Source organism: Triturus cristatus, chromosome 9 (genome assembly GCF_964204655.1).
Source record: "Triturus cristatus chromosome 9, aTriCri1.1, whole genome shotgun sequence".
Taxonomy (NCBI): domain Eukaryota; kingdom Metazoa; phylum Chordata; class Amphibia; order Caudata; family Salamandridae; genus Triturus; species Triturus cristatus.
Window position 1 is genome coordinate 776,188,370 of NC_140592.1, and position 22,740 is coordinate 776,211,109.

Below are 22,740 nucleotides of genomic sequence, written 5' to 3' on the forward strand. Positions count from 1 at the left end.
GCTTGCTTTGGCATACTCCGGATGCAAAAAAAAATCCTGCCACTGTTACCACTTGAGAGCAGAAAGATCGTGGTGCAGGTTCTAGTGACATCAAAGCTTGACTATGTCAACAGCTTTTACCTCGGCCTTCCAAATCCAGTGCCTACAAGTGGTACAAAACACGGCGGCCAGAGCCATCCTGAGACCTAAACCCAGATCTAGTATGACCCCTATTCTTAAGTCTCTACACTGGCTCCGCAGAAAAGAACGGATCGACTTCAAAGCGATGACCATCTTCTTTAAAGCTTTCCACAGCTTAGGAGCTGGCTACCTAAATAAGCTCGTTAATTGCTACACAACATCTAGAACCCTAAGATCTTCCAATGCCAACCTGGCCATCGTGCCTAAAATATGCCGTGCCCGCACTGGAGGCAGATCCCTCAGATTTCTAGGCGCAAAATTGTGGAATAGACTCCCTGAGTCTCAGAGACTAACCACAAACCTACTCTCTTTTAGGAAGAACTTAAAAACCTGGCTTTTTAATAACTGATGGGTCTTTTACGCACATTTTCCTCCCACTTTCATGTGCCAGGACACTCGAGTAGCTGTGCGCATTATTAAATACACTATTTCATTTCATTTGGTCCCTGACAGTGCAAAGGGACACTCGTCCAAATTTTTGGGGCCATATTTATGAGGCCTTGCTTCACTTTTATGCCACCGGTGCTTCACTTTTTGTGACGCACCAGCAGCATAAAAAATGTGCCATGTTGCGCCGTATTTACAAAGTGACGCACCGAGGCAGATGCGTCACTTTTTTAAACCCCGGCACCACATTATATCTGCGCCAGGTATAATGTATGCAGGGTGGTTGTGCCCCCGCAAAAAGCCTCGTAAAAGTGGCGGATTGAAATCTATGAGAACTCAGTGCGCCACTTCTAGGACGCCATTGCAACAATATCTTACACCTGCCTCACAGCAGGCTTAAGACTGATGCAGGCCCTTTCACATGGGGCTTGCCCCATGTGAAAGGACACACTGCTGGAGTTGCATCTATTTTCAGACACACCCCAGCAATGCATCACTTTTGCGCCTACAGATACGTCAGAAATACTGACGCATCTGTAACTCCATGCGACATGTTGCGTCAGACAGTAAATATGACGCATCCATCATGTCGCAAGGAGGGCGCACTAAGAAGTGACTCATCTCTGTTTTCACACAGCGATGCATCACTTCTCATAAATAAGGCCCTAAATGTGTTTACATCTAATATTCAGGGATAGATATCTGTGTTTTCAATATTGTAACACAGCAGCAGCTCACCAATATTACTGCAAATAATCTCGGTGAAACCCTCCCATTTCTTATATGTTAGGGCTTGTTTGATCTAAAAGAAACTTTTTTTATGTATATTGCATGAAACATAAACACAACATTTCTCTGCAAAATGGCTGCACTAGACTCTCACACAACAGGTACATAAATAATACATTTAAAGGAAAACAGTATTTAAAACAATCTGTTTAAGAAATATTCAAGGTCATTGGGGCAAAACTCTGGAGAACAGAGCTGACTCTGTCAGGGGGCCCCCTGAAAGGCTGTGGCCCTGGGCCAGAGCCCACTTTGCCCATGCATTAAAACATCTCTGCACGCCCCTCTGGCCATGTGCATTTTATTGGAGCCAATCTTCCAGGACCATTGTGGTGTCACTGCCTATCTGTGGGACTGATCTGGAATTTTCCAGTTGACGCGTTTGTCTTGTTGGTTACGTGCCAGCACACCAGTGATCTGTCAATCAGTAGTCTCAGGCCTGGGGCGAAGGGTCTGCCTGACCACGTATTTCTGACTCAGATTGATGGAGAGGTCATATCGAGAGATTTAGACAATAGTGATTCAATTTCGTTGTTGTACATACACATATTATTGCGTACATCGACATCAATATGAAAATAGCAATGGAAAATGTTATTTTTCTAGGACAATGTTCCTGCCAAACCACCCTGCTTTTTATGTATGTATTTATCCATTCATTTATTTTTGCAATTTCACAAAGTGTACATCGTCTTTAACATTGCTGGAAAGTTAAGTAATTTAAAATAAGAATGAATATTTAGAATTTCATCTTTACTTGTCCTCTTTCCCTAATATATACCGCTCAACCATGTCTAAATCGTACACACGTTTACGCTTGGTCCATTCCTTAATGAATATAAATATTCAGATGTTCTAACTTTAGTCATTTTGTTGTACCAAGACACATATGTCAGTGGTTACATTGGTTTACAAAATTTTGTAATAATAGATCACGTTATCAGCATGGCAGCAAAGATCAATTCTGACATCCAAAACAATGATTAGATTATCATTAATCTTGTGAAAAAAGAGTGGGTATAACATAACATCGATCTAGCATAGAATCCATTGTTCTAAATGAAGACCAGCCCTTCACCTTGACGTGGTGGTAACTCACAGCGTTGAAATGAAGATACATTATTTCCTGTGAAGCTCTTATCAGTGCCATTCTTCCTTCCTGTACAGCTTGTATAATCACCTCAAGTGCATTTGGACAAAACGTTGTAAGGAGGGCAAATCTTGACTCTTCTCTCCTCAAGGCAGAAAAACAAAATGGCAGTTACATGTCAAACCATTCATCTGAGCTTTGAACTGAACCTCTATCTATGAAGCTATGCTGTATTGCCAGCTACCCCTTCATCACAGGGGCTTCAGCCTGTGAGCCACAGAGTGGAGCCTGGTGCATCGTCCCCTGGTGCATAGCAGGCATCAGCACGTCCCGGTGCAAGTGCAAATGTCTACACACTGAGCGTAGGTCAGCAGATCAACAAGTGAGAACTGGTCCTTCTGCTCAAAGCTAACTTGAAGATTCTAAAAGCCGGGCAGTTGAAAGAAGAGGCTAGACACATTTACATATAGGCACCTGTGGCAATATCTGCTGAATCTCTATTGGCAGAAGAAGCCTGCCAAGGCCTGCAAGATTGTTTGAGTGCCAGCATCTCAGCCGGGTTGGGGTGGGGGGATTTCGACAGACAACGACGAGGGAAAATTAATTATTTATTTAATTTTCTCTCATGGTTGTCTGTCGAAATCCCTCCCATACGCCAGCTCACTGTGTAACAAATACTTTACTTATACCAAATCATATGTAATGTAATACGAAGTTCTCTCAAAAATATGATTTTTGTAAATGATGACTAATAATTATGATACTGTCCTTGATCATGATCAAAATTCCTGTATCTGTTCCCTTTGCATAAGAATTTAGTTAATGCCTCACAATATTACATGCCTCACAATATCACTTGCATTTAACAGCAGCGCAGCATTTACACTTGTGCCACAAGAACACGGAGGTCTTTCTTTACTTTCTATCCTTCACGGATACCGAGCACCAGATTGAGCGGTGTTTTCCACTATCCCTAGCAAGGCCTGCCGGTTCTCAATGCAGAAAGGCGGGAAACACTGCATAAAGGAGCAGTCTTCCAAAGCGATCACTGTCATTGTACCGTCCTTGAAGTTGACTCACACAGCTTGGGAATACAGATGCTGTGATTCATCGCGCACAGAATATCATCCAGGTAAGAGTAACTATAACTGAAGAGCGCAATACCTTATGCTCACCGCCTTCTCTAGAAACCAACCTCCCCTTTTATTAAATCCATAGATCTACACAGTGCATTGTCACTGTTTCCAGAATTTACCAGGGATTAACCATACCCCTATGGCTATAGCGAGTTGAGGTAAAGAGCCGGTCGGCCAAACCGTACCCCTGACTGCCAGCCTTTCCTCACACTGATGTAAGAGCACCTTTTGAATCAAAGTGCATCACATATCCTGCCCTGTCTCACCGCTTTTCCTTAACCATACTCTCCTTCTCTCCCATTTTCCCCCCGGCAGTACCCGGACGAGTCCTCTTGTGAGTAATACCCTTTCACTTCTCACTTGTGGCACATCACTAGTTCCCAAGGCTGCGTATTAAGCAATCCAGGTAATTCACACTCCATGTCCCCCTTTTTTCTTTTTTTTTTAATTTCTCGCATTTGTGCCGGTACTTGGGCCTTATGCTCTTATTATTTCATTATATATGTCCCTGCATTACTAGTCCTGAGGAGACCCTGTACTGATAGAGGGTCAAAACGCCATCGACAAGCTGAAAGAGCGAACCATTGCCCAGCGCGTATTATTATATACAGTTGCTGTTTACAAAGAAATTATACAGGAATGGTCGCCTTTTAAGATATATGGAAACCTTGTATATAAATATACACCCTGTCACTTACGATTAGGTTCCATTTTTCACTTTGGGACACAGGGCACAAATATCTGTTCTATTGTAAATTTAAACAATGTATATAATAAGTCTGTTGTGTTTATAAAAACAAGTCATAATTGTACAAATGTGTTGGTGGTTCCTTGCCCTCTGACATTATTCTACCCTCTTTTTATTGCGATTGTGCAAATTATATTGCTTGAATCATTTTTTACGAGTCCACAGGAACCGTTGTTTCCCTTTATATAACCATTACCCTGGTTCCGTTAGTGAGTAGGGTTCCCCTGTCCTTTCTCTTTTGAGCTCACTGTGAATGGCACCAGCACCTTCTATGTGAGCCGTCCACTGTTTGATGTCCTTCCATCCTACCAATGTAGTTGGAGATGTGGTACAAAAATATTAAGGCTATAGTATTGACCTGCAACAATTCTGACTCCACAATATCCTGGTAAGTATTTCTAGGGAACTTTATACATATTATTCTTAACTCCACCTCTACTTCCCCATAGGATAGATGTATTTATGTATGTAGATCTGGAGTTAGGAAAAGTAAACGACCCTTCCTTATATATGCTCATCTTGACGATGTAGTGTTAGCTGATACTATGAAGTCCATGTTTGATTTTGTTTCACGCTGATATTGTAACATACAGCCATAGCTGTCATCCTGTGTCACCTGAACAGGAGACACAGAGACACTGGGTTTCAAGAGGACCCCCTTACATTAGCCACTCGACAAATGACATTGAATGATTCCCATTCACTTAAATTCAGCCTCCACATTTCAGTGTCATTCTTCAATCGGAACATAAGGCCACAAAACAGAAAATGCAACCCCTGCACAAAGATGCTTTATATTAAAATTACTGAAGGGCCCACAAAGCACTGCCCAGTAACCAAGCAAGCCTGGGGGCACATATGTGCAGAGAATGTGGGATAGGGGCTGCAATGGCAATATTTGCACATGTACACACTGCACCACGGCTTTTGAGTACCTGACAGCCACTGCAATGGTGAGTATAGTCGGAAACATTACCCACACTCATCAGAGCCTTCTAAACTCACCTGAAGTGTAAGGAAGTCATTGAAGCACACACAGAGCAGCAGATTCACCCAGTTGTTCTAAAGACTATCAGCCATACTATCCATTATTCAGGTACTGCCCAGTGGAAAGTACATTTTATTTGCAATGAAATTCAAAGCCTAGGGTGTGCGGCGTGTATAGCATGTGCACATGTACACCACTGGATAGCACAATATATTTAACACAGACTTTATTGTGCTGAAATGTAGTTTTGGTGAATCATATGTGTGTCTGGAGTAACCCCTATGTAACTCCAGTTTCCCTTGTCTTTATGAGAATCTGGAGAAAGCTTTCTGGAGAAAATATGTTCTGGACAATCTTACTCTACAAACTCATATCGTCACGTTTTTCCTAATGACAAATATTCCCAAGGTCCTAAATCCATCCCGGTGAATGACCTTCAAATAAAAAATTACAGATCCCTTGGTGGGGGACCCACAATCTCCTTCTTGCTCCTCCTGTACATCATATTTATATTGCTTCTGGGGGATACCCCACTCACTTCCAATTGTGAATGGTGGTGAGTGAGAGGTGAAGAGGAGAGAGATGTGTTTATTGAAGAACTGACAGATTGGACATAGCCAGGAAAGAAACAGAAGTGTCCAGTTGAGACCCAGAAAAAGACCCACCAGACTAGGTGCTTTGATTTGTACTCATGCAACCAGTAATTCGAAAATGTGACAGAATCTTCCAGATACATCCAGAAGAGCTGCTAGGCCGGTTCCTATGAAATGCAAACACAAGCCTGGGGGGAGTAAAATGTATTACGTACACTTTCACTGTGCCTGACAGCTCCCGTGGTGCTTCTGCATTGTGCTGTGATTTGTAAACATGCACCCAGCGGCAGCAAAAAACAGTAGCAGCCTGGCAGCAAAAGAGCCACAGCCATACTAATAACTATGAGTTTGTGGTTTAGCAGGAGCAGGGATCCATTTTGGGGGTCTGAGCATCCTTATGTGTAGTTGAAAAAGCAGTTAGGCAGACATCTTAAGGTCAGTTGCGCACCTGAGTCCAAACAAAAACATTAAAAGAAGCCTATTGCAGTCAAACATTACATGTCAAACAATTTTCTGTGCACAATGCTTATATTAGATAAAGAATTGAAAGTGTGATGACTGAGTGTAATTTTTGAGATATAAAATACTCCCTTATACACTTCAATGAAAGCACTCTATAGGAGATGGAATGATACACCAAACAGTCAGTGGCATGTGATGAGAGAGTAATCATCCTATGGGTCAAGCCAAAGCCCACTCTATGCATTTAAAAAAAGAATCAGTCACAGTATGTTTTACAGACAGTACTACTATGTTAGCATAAGCGCCTTAGAAGCTAAACGCCATCTTGCCGCTTTGCTGCTTTTGCACACGACACCATAGATAGTTGTTATTATGAGTAAAACTGCTTGCTTGCTTTTCTTCACATGAGAACGGTCTGTTGTTCACATACCTAGACGTGCACCGCGACCTTAGTCTAAACATTCTGTGCAGAAACATTCAAGGTCAAATAACAATGTATTGCTGTTGAATTCAGGTTGATCGACCCATGCTCTAGACACAACAGGCACACAGCTGCAAATAACTGAAACTCGGTGCCTTTAATATTGCACTTGCATGCATGATTGAGACACTCTTAGAGAAAACCTTTCCAGACACAGAGAGCAGAGCTGATCCTGTGATGTGATTCACCTAAGCTGATCTTTGAGTAATGGGGTTCCCCATTCAAACATAGAGACCTTCTATTATTATATAAAACTAGTTTATTAGTGAAGGGAGGGTGTTACACAAGGTATTATAGGACCTGTTTTCACTATCATTATAATATGATTTCTCCCTTCATTTTCTATGGAATTGTAACAATGCTGATGGCTTTGTTTTTAATCATTTGCCTGCTTATATTAGGCAAAGTACTGCACCTTAGAGCAAGTAGTTAAAAATAAACATTTTAAACTTTACCGTGTCTCTGATTACTCTTGTTGTGTACTGATATGAGAATAATAACGAAAAGGTGTTTCTGATTCCCACCATTCCTGAGAGTACTCTAAGTCGCTTGTTCTGGGTTGTCTAATCATTGGTAGCTTCGAGATGATACGGAGAACGAATGAGACACTGATGCTAGTCGGATAGGGGCTCTGGGTACTGAGGTGAGTTTTTTGGTACACAACAATTCACTGAGGTCCTGGTTTCCTGTGCATAGTTCTGTGCATGAGCAGAATGCCTGCAACACTGTCATGCCATACTTAAAAAGAGATTGGGCCCCTCACTTGGGGAAAGGAGGAACAAGTGTATCCAATCCTAAAGCAACTTTGTCAAAGGAGATTCAACCAGCAACTAGCTGCCACATGCTATATTAGGACTATCTGACCATCAAGCCAAAACTACATGGAATCTCTAAGGTAAAAACAGACATCCACATTATCAAACAGCAGCTTGCAGGCACAGATAAGATCTAAAGGTAAAATGTAAAATTTACATAGAAACAGGTATACCTTGGCTCATGGGGTAAGTAAAGCATGGAAACAGAAATATTGCCAATCCAGAATAAATATCAATGCAATAATATAAGAAGGGTTGACCACCTGAGTGGCCTCAAGGGAATGCTTGTGAGAGCGCACCTAAAGCAGACTCCTTCATCCTGGCCCCCCTGTAATGGAAAGTTCCAGGTGCCCAAGGAATTAAAGGAGTTCGGACCAACAAACATTTACTACATTACAGTGAAACGCATTTGGACACACAGTAAAGCGCAGAGTCAATTGATGAGATAAAGTATGGATTTATTACAAATTCAAAGCCAAGCTGATATATTCAATATAAGAAACCTATGTCATAATGGTTCCTTTCATTGAACAAAAAGTTTGGTGGACAACCACATTCAATTTTGATGGCCATTCACCATAGGTTTTGATGGCTGTTCACCAATCTTTTAACATATTTTGCTTTTCAGAAATAAACTCCCAAAATCAGGAGTTTGTTTCAGAAAAACAAAAATCGAATAACTCGCCCCTCCCACCCCCACACACAGATTGGAGGTTTCTCCCAGGCTGTGGAGATCATTATTTTCTTTTCAGCCCCTCACCACCAGGTTATTCCTGGAGGGTGATGGACAGGAAAAATAAAACACTGTACCATCCACCTTATGTAGGAGGTGTAATCATCTTCCTCCGACGGCCCGTACTCCGACAGACTGGTGTAGGCAGTTTACCAGCGACTGAACCAACAGTGGCTCCATCAATAGAAACCTTAAGGTCCACTTGTCTCTACATGAGGCGGGTAAACCAAGGGTTTGGTGGACAGGGTACTCCACCGCATTTGCGAAAGAGTACACCGTGCACCAAACGTAAAATCGTTCCCTTAGTCTTGGCTACAGTTTTGGTGCTGACTGGTGTCTTAAGTAGTTGAGGTCTGGGTCAGTGCTATGTTACACCTCAGACAGTGGTATATGATTGAGTTTGAGTTTAAAATATTTATAGAGCGCACGGACACCTGGCGGTATCATGGCGCTGTGAAGTACTGAGCCCAAGAGGGCAAGAGGGTCGGGGGGAGAAATAAAACAATTATGATGGGAAGGCCTGTGAGAAAAGCAAGGTTTTGAGCGCCTTGCGAAAGTGCAGGTATTGAGGGGTAGATCTAAGGTGAACGGGGAGAGAATTCCAGAAGACAGGGGCAAGTGTGGAAAATGTCGTGCCCCCCCCACTTATTACACCTAAAGCGGGAAACTGTCAGCAATTGTAGAGAGGATGAGCGTAGTTCCCTGACGGGGGCGTAAGCTTTGATTTTCGAGGAGATGAACGCAGGGGCTGTGCCAGCCCGAGCTAGAAAGGTGATACATCCTATCTTGAACTGAACTCGTTCTCGTATAGGGAGCCAGTGCAAGGACTTCAAGAGCGGAGTGACATGGTGGAATTTGGCCAGATTGTGAACCAGGCGGGCGGCCTGGTTCTGGACCAGTTGTAGCCGGCGCATGCTGTAGGCGGGCATGCCGCAGTATAGAGCGTTGCCATAGTCTAGGCGGGAGATTATCATCGCCAGGACGATGAGTTTCAGGGCGGAGAAAGAAAAGAAACGGGAGACTTTGCGGATGGTGCGGAGTGAGAGAAAGGAGGAGGAGACCACGGAGCTGACCTGGGAGTGCAGAGTGAGTTGGTCGTTCAGTTTGATCCCTAGAGTTTTCACGGAGGAAGAGGGAGGAGGGGGGGGGGACCTAGGGAGGGGGGCCAGAAAGACGGGGTGCAGGGACTGTGCAGCCACCTGTCAGAACCAACTCAGTTTTGTCTGGGTTTAACTTCAGGTGGTTGTAGTTCATCCAGTCCCGGATAAAGATTATAATCGACTGGAAATTTGCCATGGACTCAGGGGAGGGGGACAAAGTAAAAATAAGCTGGAGGTCATCTGCGTAATTGTAGACAGAGACCTCCATTTGCTGAAGAGCAAAGATGAGAGGGGCAATGTACAAATTAAATAAAAGAGGAGAAAGGGAAGAACCCTGGGGGACCCCGCATTGCACCTTCCGGAAGTCCGCCGAGTAGTCGCCCAAGCGAGCAGCCTGGGTGCGGTCCGTCAGGAAGGAGGACATCCAGACCAAAGCAGAGCCACCGACCCCCGCCGCTCCGACACGAGAGAGTAAGATGGAATGGTCAACCGTGTCAAAAGCGGCGGGAAGGTCGAGGAGTACCAGGGCCTGGGGATGGTTAGTGTCCATACCTTCTCGGAGATTGTCAAGGACCGATAGCACTACGGACTCCGTGGAGTGTGCGGGGCGAAATCCGGCCTGACGGGGGGCTAGTACTCCATTTTCCTCCACAAAGGTACTGAGAGCTCTGGTAACATGAAGCTCCAGCACCTTCCCTAGGAAGGGAAACAATGAGATGGGGCGATAATTAACGGGAGCGGAGGGATCGGCGCCCGTTTTTTTGAGGATGGGGACAATGATGGCCGATTTTAGAGGTTGAATGACAGTGCCCTGGGACAGAGAGCTATTGAGAAATTCGAGAGGGGGCTGCGCACAGACCGAGTAAATGTGCCTCAGGATGTAGGCAGGGCAGGGATCAAGAGGAGAGCCAGATTTAATCAAGGGGAGAAGGGAGAGAAAGGCTTCCTCAGTCAAGGGAGGGAAAGAATCAAGGCGTGCCGCGACTGATGGGCACTGGGGGTTGACGAAGGAAGGGGGTGGAGAAGGGATATTAGCTTTGATATTAGAGATTTTGTCCAGAAAGTAAGAGTTGAGAGAATCACATAGATCCTGGGAGGGGGTGGGTTTGAGGGTGGCTCTGTCGGAATAAGCAAGGTCGTGAACAATAGAGAAAATTTCTCTGGGGTGGTTTTCAGCAGCCATGATTTTAGAGGAGAAGTAGGCCGTCTTCGTAGCCAAAATAGTTTTTTTTATATTGAGACAGGAGGATGGTATACTGGGTTTTGAGGTTAGGGCAGTAGTCACGTCGCCAGGCCCGCTCGGCATGGCGCACTGTAAGTTTTAGTGCCTTGAGTTCCTCATTGAACCAGCGGTTGGCGTCGTTCGCACGTCTGGAGGACACCCGCCTGAGGGGAGCGACAGAGTCGCAGCCTGACAGGAGCCAGGAGTTGATGGAGTCGGCTTGTGCGGAGGATGACAGGCCGTGTAGGTCCGGACTAAGTGCAAGGAGAGTGGCGGAGAGAGCGGGCACGTCCACCTTGTTCCATGAGCGCGCCCAGGTGTTTTTGGGGGGAGAGGGCTTGGAGACTGGGCTAAGGTGTAGGGAGAAGGACAGCAAGAGGTGATCGGACCAGGTGCAGGGGGAGATGAGCAGGGAGGCTAGAGGGCAATTTAGGGACCAGATTTGGTCCAGGATGTGGCCCTGAATGTGGGTGGGGGAGTGAACGTGAGAATCAAAGTTGAGGGAGCGGAGGGGGCGTGGCTAGCCGAGCTGCGGAATGGCCGCTGCTTAAGCGAGCTCCACCGGCCGGAATCAGATCCTGCAACAAATCCTGCACATTTGGGCGACTTGTGACCGCCGAGGTCTGCTGGACAACGAGCGCATGGTGTGCGGCGCCCGCCTGTGACAGATGGTGAGCCGGGAGGCTTTAACGACAGAGATACGGCGCTCGGTGTGCTGAGGCGGTGTGAGGAGCTACGGCGGCCGGAGTCCGGAGTCGGCATCGCGAAAATAGAGGCCGAGGCGCAAGCGTGGGCGAGGGCCCGGCGTTGCTGATTGCCTGGACCACTGGCGCGGAGCGCAGCAGCGGGGGCGCCCTGGTGGACACTGCGAATCCTGAGGTGCTGCGAGAGGTCAGTGCTGAGGAGGAGGCTGGGTACTCGCGCTGTGGGACGTGCCGAGTGGCGGCGGCGGTTGACTGCCTAGCTGCTTATCTGGCGCCATCAGGTGAGGGGCTGACCTCCGAGTGGACCTGTGCCCTGGTAGTTTGATGTTGAGAGTGGCGGTGCCTACTGCAGGTGGCCAACTGGCGGACAGGGGAGATAGCTGTGGCCACGAGCAGACTGTCAATGACTGGAGGGAGCGAGGATATGCAAAGCTGTACCCCGGACCTAGGAAGACGTGCTTTTTGAGCCTGGCTGAGGTGGTGGCGATACGGGCGTGGGAGAGTGCCTTGTGACCTGTGGGGCTCTGCCTGGGGACGAGGCTGCTGGTGCTGCGCGGGGCTGGTGGAGCTGCGGAGAGGAGCGACCGACATTGTAGACGTGGGAGGTGTTGCTTGCACCACGAGTTGAGACCGGGCGCTGCTCCCGCCCGCTGCGACATCGGCCCCAGACGGTCCCTGCCTGGAGAATCTGAGGAGCTGCGTTGTGTGCTCGATCGGGGCGGCTCGCCCTGTGCCCGTGCGGAGCCGGTGGGATACCCGAAGAGGTGGACATGGGGAAGCACGACACGAAGCAGTCGAAGCTGACCTTCGACAGCAAGCGAGCGACTCGGCAGGCCGACACGGGACCGGAGATGCGGGCAGAGGGTGGATCTGACCTGGGGGTGGACGATCATGGAGAAGACCTGAGGACCCTGATGCTGGAGATGAGGTCCAGCCTCCGGAACATAGATACGAAACTGGATACCCTGACCTCTCAGCTCGAGACGGTGAAGACGCAGGTGACTGCGCATGAGGCGCGCCTGGATACGCTGGACGGTCGAGCTGCGGACTTCCATGAATTTCAAGTCGAGACGAAGGAGCAACTCCTGCACATGGACAGACTGTTGAGTGTTATTAGGGCCAAGAATGACGATTTGGAGGCCCGATCGCGCCGCAGCAACCTCCGCGTCACCGGGATCCCGGAGACGACCGCCATTTCCAAAATGGAAACTTACATCGCCGATCTGCTGCACGAGCTGTTTGACCCGCATCTCTCCGCGGTCTTTGTGGTGGAGAGGGCACATAGGTCGCTTGGCCAGAAACCGCCGGTTGGGGCACCTCCGAGGCCCATCATAGCTAAACTCCTCAACTATCAGGACAGGGATGTGATCCTGCGGCTGGCTAGAGAGAAAGGCAAGATCACGCATCAAGGGAATGCAATATCCTTTTATCCGGACTTTACTCCGGCAGTGCAGGTGGCGCGAAGGGAGTTCGCGCCGGCTAAAAAACTCCTCCTTCAGGCGCAGATCCCATATTCGCTGCTGTACCCGGCGGGGCTCAAGGTATCGTTTGAAGGTATCACACATTTTTTTGCGACTGCCAAGGACGTGATGAAATTCGCTAAACATGTAGGCGGCAAGAAGCTCCAACGACCATCGAGGGTGGCGGAGAATACAGATGGCGCCCTGAGTGACAATGACTGAGGGTATTGTATAACTGGCGGACAATTTCGCTGCCTGTGCAGCTGAGCACCTGTTTGTTGGGGGGGTGTGGCGTCGGCTTCCTCTTCTGTAAAGTTCTGCCGAGACACCTTGCAACTTTATTTTGTATACTTCCACCTAGCGCGGGCTATGTAGCCTGCAGACCTTCTGGCCGCCCTGTTTGAGTCAGGGTACGACGCTGGCTTTGACACGTCCCCTTGGGAAGACTCCCGACTATGTTGGAAGCTTTTGATTCCGGGGTGGGTACTACACGACCTAATTGGGGGGTTGGTGTGGGTGGGGGGTGGTTGGTAAGGTTAGTTCTTTGTTGGTTTGTTGTCCACTGCACGTCTTTACTGCTGGATGTCTGTATGGATTCTGGAGTGTTTGCACTGCTAACTGTCAACATGTCCTACTGTAATTTGCTGATTAGGTATCTGGAATGCCAGGAGTAGATAAAACTTTAAACTGCCTCACATGGAATGTTCGGGGGCTCAACGACCATCGGAAGGTTCGGTTGGTGCATGCATACCTGGTGCGTCATGGGGTGGATGTCTGCATGTTGCAGGAAACGCACCTGAACACCGCCTCCGCCCGTGGCCTGCGTCACGCTAGATGGGGGCACGTATATTCGGCCATATACTCCAATTACGCCCGTGGGGTGGCGATCCTAATACGTCGTGGGTTGGACTGGCGGGAGGGTTCGGTTCAGTGTGATCCGGAGGGTAGGTTTGTGGTGGTACGGGGCATTGTATGCGGTGTGGCAGTGGTGTTTGTGGCGGTGTGTGGACCGAATGTCGACTCCCCTGGCTTCTACCATAAGCTGTGGGGGCAAGTGAAGGCCACTGGCTGTGGCATGATCATCTGGGGAGGCGATTTCAATGCCGTACTGGACGACAAAGTGGATAGAAAGGGGGTGGCTTGCACTTTGAATCCGCTGGCAGGTGCCGCGCTGGGGGACATCTTGACTGATGGGGCGTTAGTGGATGTCTGGCGAGGGAGACATGCGGACCTGCGGGAGGGCACCTGTATATCGGCACATAGTGGCGCGTGGTCCCGGCTGGACTTCTGGTTGGTGTCGCGGGATGACGCGCTGTGGACGGCACGGGTGGAGCACATGCCCCACTCGCTATCTGACCATGCCCCCTGCATGTTGCAACTGCTAATTCCTGGCGATCCCTTTCCGGCGTTCTCGTGGCGGCTCCCGCCTCACGCTTTGCTTGACGAGGCGTTCAAGGAAGAGATACGAACTGATATTACTGATTACTTTGAGCGTAATGTAGGTTCAGTGGCTGAGGTGTCGACCTTGTGGGAGGCCTTAAAGGCCGTTATTAGGGGCCAATGTATTGCCCGGCAGGCAGGTGTGCTGAAGGTGATACGAGGCACCCTGGCGGCGCTGGAGGCGGATATCAAACGGCTTGAATGCGCCTTTTTCGAGGATGGTGGGTCGGTGGTGGCGGGGCAGCTAAAAACTAAACTATTGGAATATGATGAAGAGGCGATGAGGGAGGTCAAATTCTTAGGGAAGTATGCGGCGGCTAGGCGTTATGGCGAGGGAGGGCGTCCCGGGAAGGCCTTGGCAAATATGCTTCGACCGCCTCGGTCTGCGACTTATATTCATGAACTGCGCACGTTGGACGGCGGGCGACTCCATGATAAAAGGGATATTGTGGGAGCGTTCTCGGAGTTTTACACTCGACTATATACCAACACCCAGAATGCGTGCCCTGAAGGGCTCGCATCCTTCCTTGACTCCATCGCACTGGTGTGGTTCAACAATAAGCACAGGGAATATATGGACCTCCCTATCAATGCCGGAGACGTGGCGCAAGTTATAAGAAGCTTGCCGCCTGATAGGGCGCCGGGACCAGATGGCCTGACAACGGCTTTCTACAAGGCGTACGCGGAAGAGCTGGCGCCTCGGCTGTTGGCAGTGTACGAGGAGGCATTGGAAAAGGGGGTGTTGCCGGCTACCATGCGGGAGGCGCTGATTATCACATTGTTGAAGCCGGACAAGCCGGCGGACGATCTCAATTCCTATCGGCCCTTATCACTGATTAACGTTGACATGAAAATCCTAGCCAAACTGCTCGCGCACCGGGTGCAACCCATGTTGCCGCTTATCGCCCTTCCAGACCAATCCGGCTTTATACCGGGAAGGGCGACCTCCCATAACCTGCGAACTGTCTTTGCCGCGTTGCATTACCTACACCCTGAGGTCAAGGCTGCAGTGGTGTTTTTAGACGCTACTAAGGCCTTTGACACTCTCGAATGGCCTTATCTATTCCTTATATTAGAGCGAATGGGGTTCAGCGCGCTACTGCTTAAGAAAATACATCTGCTGTATACCATGCCAAGGGCCAGGGTACGAGTCAATGGACTGGTGTCGGCGTCGTTCCCTATCCTACGTGGTACTCGGCAGGGTTGTCCTCTATCTCCGCTGCTGTTTGCCATAGCTATGGAACCGCTGGCGGCCCGGATCAGACAACACCACACAGCACGAGGTATAGGCTTCAGCTCTAGAAATCTCCTCATCTCACTTTACGCAGACGATGTGACCCTTTATCTTATTAATCCTGCTGACAATTTGGATCCTGTCTTGCGGGAATTTATTCGCTTTGAGGGCCTCGCGGGCATCTCCATCAATTGGTCCAAATCGGTCATCTTTCCCCTAACGGACGGTACTAGTGAGGTGCACTCTGACTACCCTCTGCGATGGGAGGCGGAGGAGGTCAAATATTTGGGGATCTGGATTAGCCGGGACCTTCAGGAAATTTGGAACCTTAATTTTGGCAGGGCAATGATATGGCTGGGTGAGAAAGTGAAAGCCTGGGCTTCCCTGCCCCTGTCGCTCGCTGGGCGGATTGCATTGACTAAAATGGTAGTATTACCCAAATTTCTTTACTTATTCGTCAACATCCCTATCCCGCTTACTTCGCACTTTTTTGCTACTTTGCGGTCCCATCTGGTGGCGCTGGTATGGTCGGGCGGACAGGCCAGGGTGGCGTGGGATACGCTAGAGCTGCCGCTGAGACAGGGGGGCCTGGGCGCTCCTGACATGAAGCTGTATGCCCTCTGTGCGCAGGCTCAGTTCGTACATTTTTGGACCCACCCTACCCCATATCAACCCCACGTTGCAGTGGAACGGGACGCGGTTGCGCCCCTCCCGCTGAGCGTAGCGGTTTGTGCCAAGGCACGGCGCCCAAGAACAGACGTGGACACAGCTGGGCTGCTGCAGTGGGTGTGGGAGGAGTTGCACAGGAGGGCCGGGGTTCCATTGTTGTATGCACCCTCGCTTCCTTTGTTGCATAATCCGATACTGCCCTGTGTGGCTGATGGAATAGCCGGACACCTCGCTGATAAACTGCATCTCCGCACATTTGCGGACTTGTTTCCTGAGGGCCAGTTCATGCCTCCTCCGGTGCCGGAGGAGGGGGGTACGGTTCCTTTTTCCGAATTGTTTCTGTACCACAAACTGAAGGCGGCATGCCGGGCGCTGTCTGGAGAATTCCCTGACGCGCCTCCAGTCTTTACGGCCTTGGAGGCTGTGGTGGGCTCCCCGTCTCCCCGGAAATTGGTAACTCGTGTTTATCGCCACATGCAGCACACGGACCTGGTGGGGTCGCCCAAGTCTATGCAGTGTTGGAATGGTGAGCTCCAACTTGAGATAACCGAAGAACAGTGGGTGTTTTGTTGTGGGCAGCTCACAGAGCTTTCGCCAAACTACAAATTGCGTCTCATACATTTTAAATACCTGCATCGCGTGTACAGAACCCCCATCAGCCTAAAAAAGATGGGGTTGAGGGAGACGGACGACTGCTGGCGCTGTGGATCCGCCTTGGCTTCCTTTTTGCACATAGCATGGTCGTGCCCGAAGTTAGTGGGGTACTGGGCTCAGGTTTTTTTTTTAGTTAACCAGATTGTGGGCCGCTCTGACGCCCCCTCCCCCCTGCTCGGGCTCTTGGGTTATGTTCGAGACACTCCGCCACAGGCGCGCAAGTTGCACGCGTTGCTTCTGCTGTTTGCCAAGAGGCGGGTGGCAGTCCACTGGGGGAGAAGTGGGATACCCACGGTGAAGGGCTGGCTGGCTGACGTCACGTATGGGCATACGCAACTAACCACGTTTGGGGAGTTGGTGCCGGCTGCGTCCAGGCCCCGTGACATCTGGGAACCATTTGTGAGCTGGGCTCGGGAACATCAGGCGGGGGAAGTGGAGGGAAATGTTGTGAGTGAATGATTGCGGTGTGCTGGAGAGTGGTGAGGGCACTTTGAGGCCCGGGTGTCTCCCATCATGCTAACAGAACATGTCGGGCTGGAGCATCCCTATGTGCGCCCTACGCCCTTTTTTTTGTCCACGTTATCCTGTAGGGTGCGGCAGGGTGGTGGGACCCCCGGGCTCTTGAATCCAACTCCGTGGCCTGCGATAGCTACAGATGTTGACATGTTGACCAGTGAAATTTGTCTTTTTTTGTATAACACCCGACAGCTTCCTGTACTGCAATGTCATGTTGATGTGGACTGATATGTTTATTGGTTGTTTGTTTTGGCTGTTTTGCAAAATGTTCAATAAAAAAAAAAAAAAAAAAAGTTGAGGGAGCGGAGGGTGTCTGAGAAGTCTTTCGAAAATGAACATTCGGCAGGGTCGGACGGCCAATAGTTAAAATCACCTAGTATCAGGATAGAGGCGTTGTTGACCGCTAGGGTGGCCACTAGATCTTGGAAGCCGGGGAGAAAGGATGGAGAAAGTTGGGGGGGGGCGGTACATGAGCAGGCAGGTAAGTGGGACTCTAAAGGAATGTGAGCGGGCGACTAAAAAGTCTGATGAACCAATGAGAGGAAAGGATAACGGCTGAAAAGAGAATTCTTTGCGGGCGATCAAGGCGACGCCGCCTCCCAATTTGCCGGAGGGTCGGTCGGCGCGCAGAGCATAGTAAGCAGCGGGGAGGGCAGCCAATAAAGAATGGAGGGAGTTGTCACAAAACCAGGTCTCTGTAAGGAATAAGAGATCCGGTTTGTGCGAGTCCAACAAGATGAAGAGTTCATGACAATGCTTAACTGCTGACCTGGTGTTAAGATAAAAGACGGACAAAGTAGAGGGTGCGGGGGGGGGCAAGGGGGAAAGGGGGAGGGAAGGGTAAGGGCAGCTGAAGGGGGGGGGCGCAAAACCGTCAGTCCCAGTCTGTCAATTTGCGACATCACGGAGTCCTCCAAAGGCCACAGGCCTTGGAGGGTGTGGAGCTGAGTGGAAGAGTATTGAACAGTCTGGGCATGATGGATGGCCCCTGGGCCCGTTCGGCCGCGGACGGGCGCAGACGGGCTTACATTTGGCGCACCTTCGGCGCGTAGGTGGCGCGCCCGCTGCGCTCATCCGCTGCGCGTCCGGAAGATGCACATGATTTATGGATAGGTGGGGCGGCGGCGGGGGGCGTGGCCTGTGAAAGGGGCGTGGCCTCCGGGCTCGCGGAAATGGCGGCAAAGCAAGTTTTGAATAAGAAGCCGCGGCAGCGCAGGATCTGCAGCGCGAGGACAACTGGGCGAGGAGCGAAGTAAGTAAGTTTTTGACAAATATACAGTGACAATCAATGATAAAGATTTAAAAATAGAGTCTCGCTCCCGGCTTCCGCCTCAAGAGCTCAATAGATAGTGGTCAGGCGCTAGTAATCAGCGTCTATTTGTAGGTTGACGGCGGGGGGGGCGGGGCCTATGAAAGGGGCGTGGCCTCCGGGCTCGCGGGAATGGCGGCAAAGCAAGTTTTGAATAAGATGCCGCGGCAGCGCAGGATCTGCAGCGCGAGCACAACTGGGCGAGGAGCGAAGTAAGTAAGTTTTTGACAAATATACAGTGACAATCAATGATAAAGATTTAAAAATAGAGTCTCGCTCCCGGCTTCCGCCTCAAGAGCTCAGTAGATAGTGGTCAGGCGCTAGTAATCAGCGTCTATTTGTAGGTTGACGACGGGGGGGGCGTGGCCTGTGAAAGGGGCGTGGCCTCCGGGCTCACGGGAATGGCGGCAAAGCAAGTTTTGCATAAGATGCCGCGGCAGCGGAGGATCTGCAGCGCGAGCACAACAGGGCGAGGAGCGAAGTAAGTACGTTTTTGACAAATATACAGTGACAATCAATGATAAAGATTTAAAAATAGAGTCTCGCTCCCGGCTTCCGCCTCAAGAGCTCAGTAGATTGCTTGTCAGAGGAACTTTCAAGGCGTGTGCTGCTTTTGGTTGGACATTTAGCAGCTTTGTTGACATATTTAAAGCAAACAACTCAACATAATGCAATAAAATATGCAAGAAACATAACACAATGAAAACATAACAGCATGTTATAATCCTGTTAAAAGTAAAATTGCAATTGACATCCAGATGAGATAATGTTATCAAAGAATTTTGGTGCTACAACAAATTTGTACAAAAATATTTGCGACGAGGGCAAGAGATTACACATACAGGTGGAAACATGTTGGTGTAGTTCATGTACTTTTTATATGGTGAAAGAACACGTATAGGCTAAAATTGGAATTTGGCTAATATTTTCTTACAATTAATATGAAATATGTTAAATACTTTGAACAATCTGAATCTCTGTGTTGGGTTTGGGAGCATTTTAGGCAAGAAATGTAGATAAAACGGATATTTAATAGTCCTTTTTGACTAATAAAATGAATATATGCATGTAAGCCAAATATGTAAAGGGAGATTTGAGGAAAGGCAGCCCATCTTAAAAGAAAAATCTAATACTGCTGATCTGCACTGTGTTTATTCTCAGTCAGAAGATGTTCCTTTACCACTCATATCTAAATAGGGCACCGGCTCTTTTGGAAAGTGAGAGTAGCCTGTCACCAGAGGCATAGAGAGAGCTAGGATGTTGGCAGTACACGTTTCTCTTCCGAATCTGTGCGAGTGAGAATGATAGGCATGCCTAAAGCAGAGTAGCTGAAGGAAGATTATAGAATGGGCATGTTCAATCCTTGTCTTCCAGGTCAGTTGGATATATTATGCATTTTGTTTTGTACCATAGAGTCTGCCAGTTCCACTTCTTGGCACTGCTCTGTTTTTCATTAAACCTTTCCATAGGCTGTCCTACTGACGGGTGCTCCTATGAGTGTTCAGCTCTAATGACTCAAAATAACAATCTTGGTTTATAGCTGCTAATGCTAATGGATCCTAAAAGCACTTTATCCTGATGAGCGTTCTTAGTGTTTACTTGTCCACAATGCCTGTTTCTTTTAGGTCTAGTCAACCAGATTGCAGACTTGCTAAAAACATACAGGGGACTGGAACCTGCCTATTGCTTACCATTGGTTGGTTTTCCTGTCACTCTTATTTGAACACTTTTTGTCAAACTTGTGTTTTTTCCTCCCATGGAGCATAGCCTCTTTACCTATCTCTTTAACTGGCTGGCTTCTATGGTTCCTCTGCTTGTTTTTAGGGAGCTACTTTTATCTTTTTGTTTAAGCACTCCACTGCATGTACTTGTCTGTTGTATACCTCAAGTGATTTTCTCCCCCTGACTCTCTCTGCCCATGTACTTCTCTTCTGCACCTACACTAGTGTTCCTCTCTCTCGCCTGTGTGTTTCTGCCTCTGAGTTCCACTTTGCTCTCTTTTAAATTTGTTCTCTCCATCAAAGTGCTTTTCCCAGGCCCTCTGTGTTGCTTCTCCCCAACTGCATTGTTGTTTCAACCCTCCCCAACCAGCTCATCCATTCATTTTTTTTTAAAGTTCTTGCATGCTACGTGTTAGACCTGACATCATTTGGCATGGTTTCCCCTGTCTTTTTGTTTCTGCCCTCCTGTGTTTGACTGTATGCTGAATTTTGTTTTTGCTGGATTTAGAACTCTGAGCACTTTACCACGTCTAACCAGTACTAAGGTGCATGTGCTCTGTGTCTAAAATGTATTGGCATTTCCTTTCTCCATGATTGGCATATTTGCATTACTCATCATGCCCTAGTACCGTGCACTGTTGGTGCCCAGGGCCTGTGAATCAGATGCAACTAGTGGGCCTGCAGCACAGATTGTGCCACCCACATGAGTAGCCCTTCAAACATGTCTTAGGCCTGCCAATGCAGAGCCTGTGTGTACAGTTTTAAACTGTCATGTCTACCTGACAAGTACACTTATTTACCAGGCCTGAACCTTCCCTTTTACTATATTTAAGGCACTCGTAAGGTAGGCCCAATGTAGCCCCATGGGCACGGTGCAGTGTATTTAAGAGTTAGGATATGTTCTTTTCAGTTTCACATGTCCTGGTAGTGAGAAACTTCTAAATACGTTTTTCACTACAGCAATGTGTATCTCTCCCATATGTTAGCATTGGAGCTGCCTTGTAAAACTGTACAAGTGTTTCTTCCAATTGGGAACAGATTGAAAATTTGGTGTCTCCGGACTCACAATTTAAAAACACATCTTTGAGTGAAGTTGGTTTTTGAATTGCAGGTCTGAAAATGCAACATTTATAAAGATATTATCAAAAAAGTGAGGGAAGTGTAAAATGAGACTTCAACGGCAATAGTGTAATAAAAAAGTCCCCTGCGAGCTAGTTATAGTTATAAGGTAAGTGCATTTATTTTGCCAATTCCGTTCATATAATGCAGAAACTGTTCACAATAGAATGACACAGCCTTTACATTTCTCGAAGAACAATGTGCTCCTAACAAGTGATGGTGCAATGGAAGTGATATAAAGTGAATAAAAAGTGCGCTTGTGCTATAAAACTATATACATGTGACTGATTGGGACAATATGCTGTTAGAAACGACACTCGTAATATGAGTTTCGAAACCCACAACTACATTTCAACATTTCAAAAACAGTCCATATATGTTAATGTCAACGTTTCAACCCCTTCACACAATTATTTAGAACAGGGTCATCATCAGGACAAAGTAAGATCAGGAGAAACCTAAAAATAAACGAATCATGTATCAATTTACGTTATTATGTACATTGTAATGTAATTACAAGCACGCTTGTAAGGAAAAACCCAAGTTTACTTACCAAAGAATTGGGGCACAGAGACCCAAAACCGAAGATGTTACAATCACTGTTTCATGGGAAAACCTCAGAGAGCTGCATTAAAGAGGCTGAAATAAAATAAACTAAGGTCGAAATAGGTTGCATCCTGAGCCTACATGTAAGGAGGTATAAGACCCTAAAGCTTGCCAGGGGACTGCGCCAATATTTCTTGCAGACAAAGCTGAGACAGTCAATCTACTAAAACTTGTGTCCTCCAGATTGAAGACTGTAAAAGTATAGATGTGTTTAGGATAGTGCATCCAAAAGGTGATATGAATGTATAAGCATGGAGAGCCACATACCAAATGAATTTGATGATATTGGACGGTGCGGTCCATTGGGTAACCTGGCCCCAAATGTCCAGAGAAATTATCACATGCATCTTTAAAAAAAAGTAAAGCAGGAGGGACCACGTAGTGGATTTGCCCATAATGAACGTGTCAGGTTTCAGTTTACTTATGCAGACAATGGGGGTTGTACACTTCTGCACGCTCCGTGAATAAATCGCGTGGAGGAGTCTTCACAAAGGGATGCTGAATGTAACAAAAACAAATAGTTGAAAGAACTGCAGTGGGTTAATTAAGTAGGTGTGTTAAAAATAAAAGCATGTGTGCTGCTATAT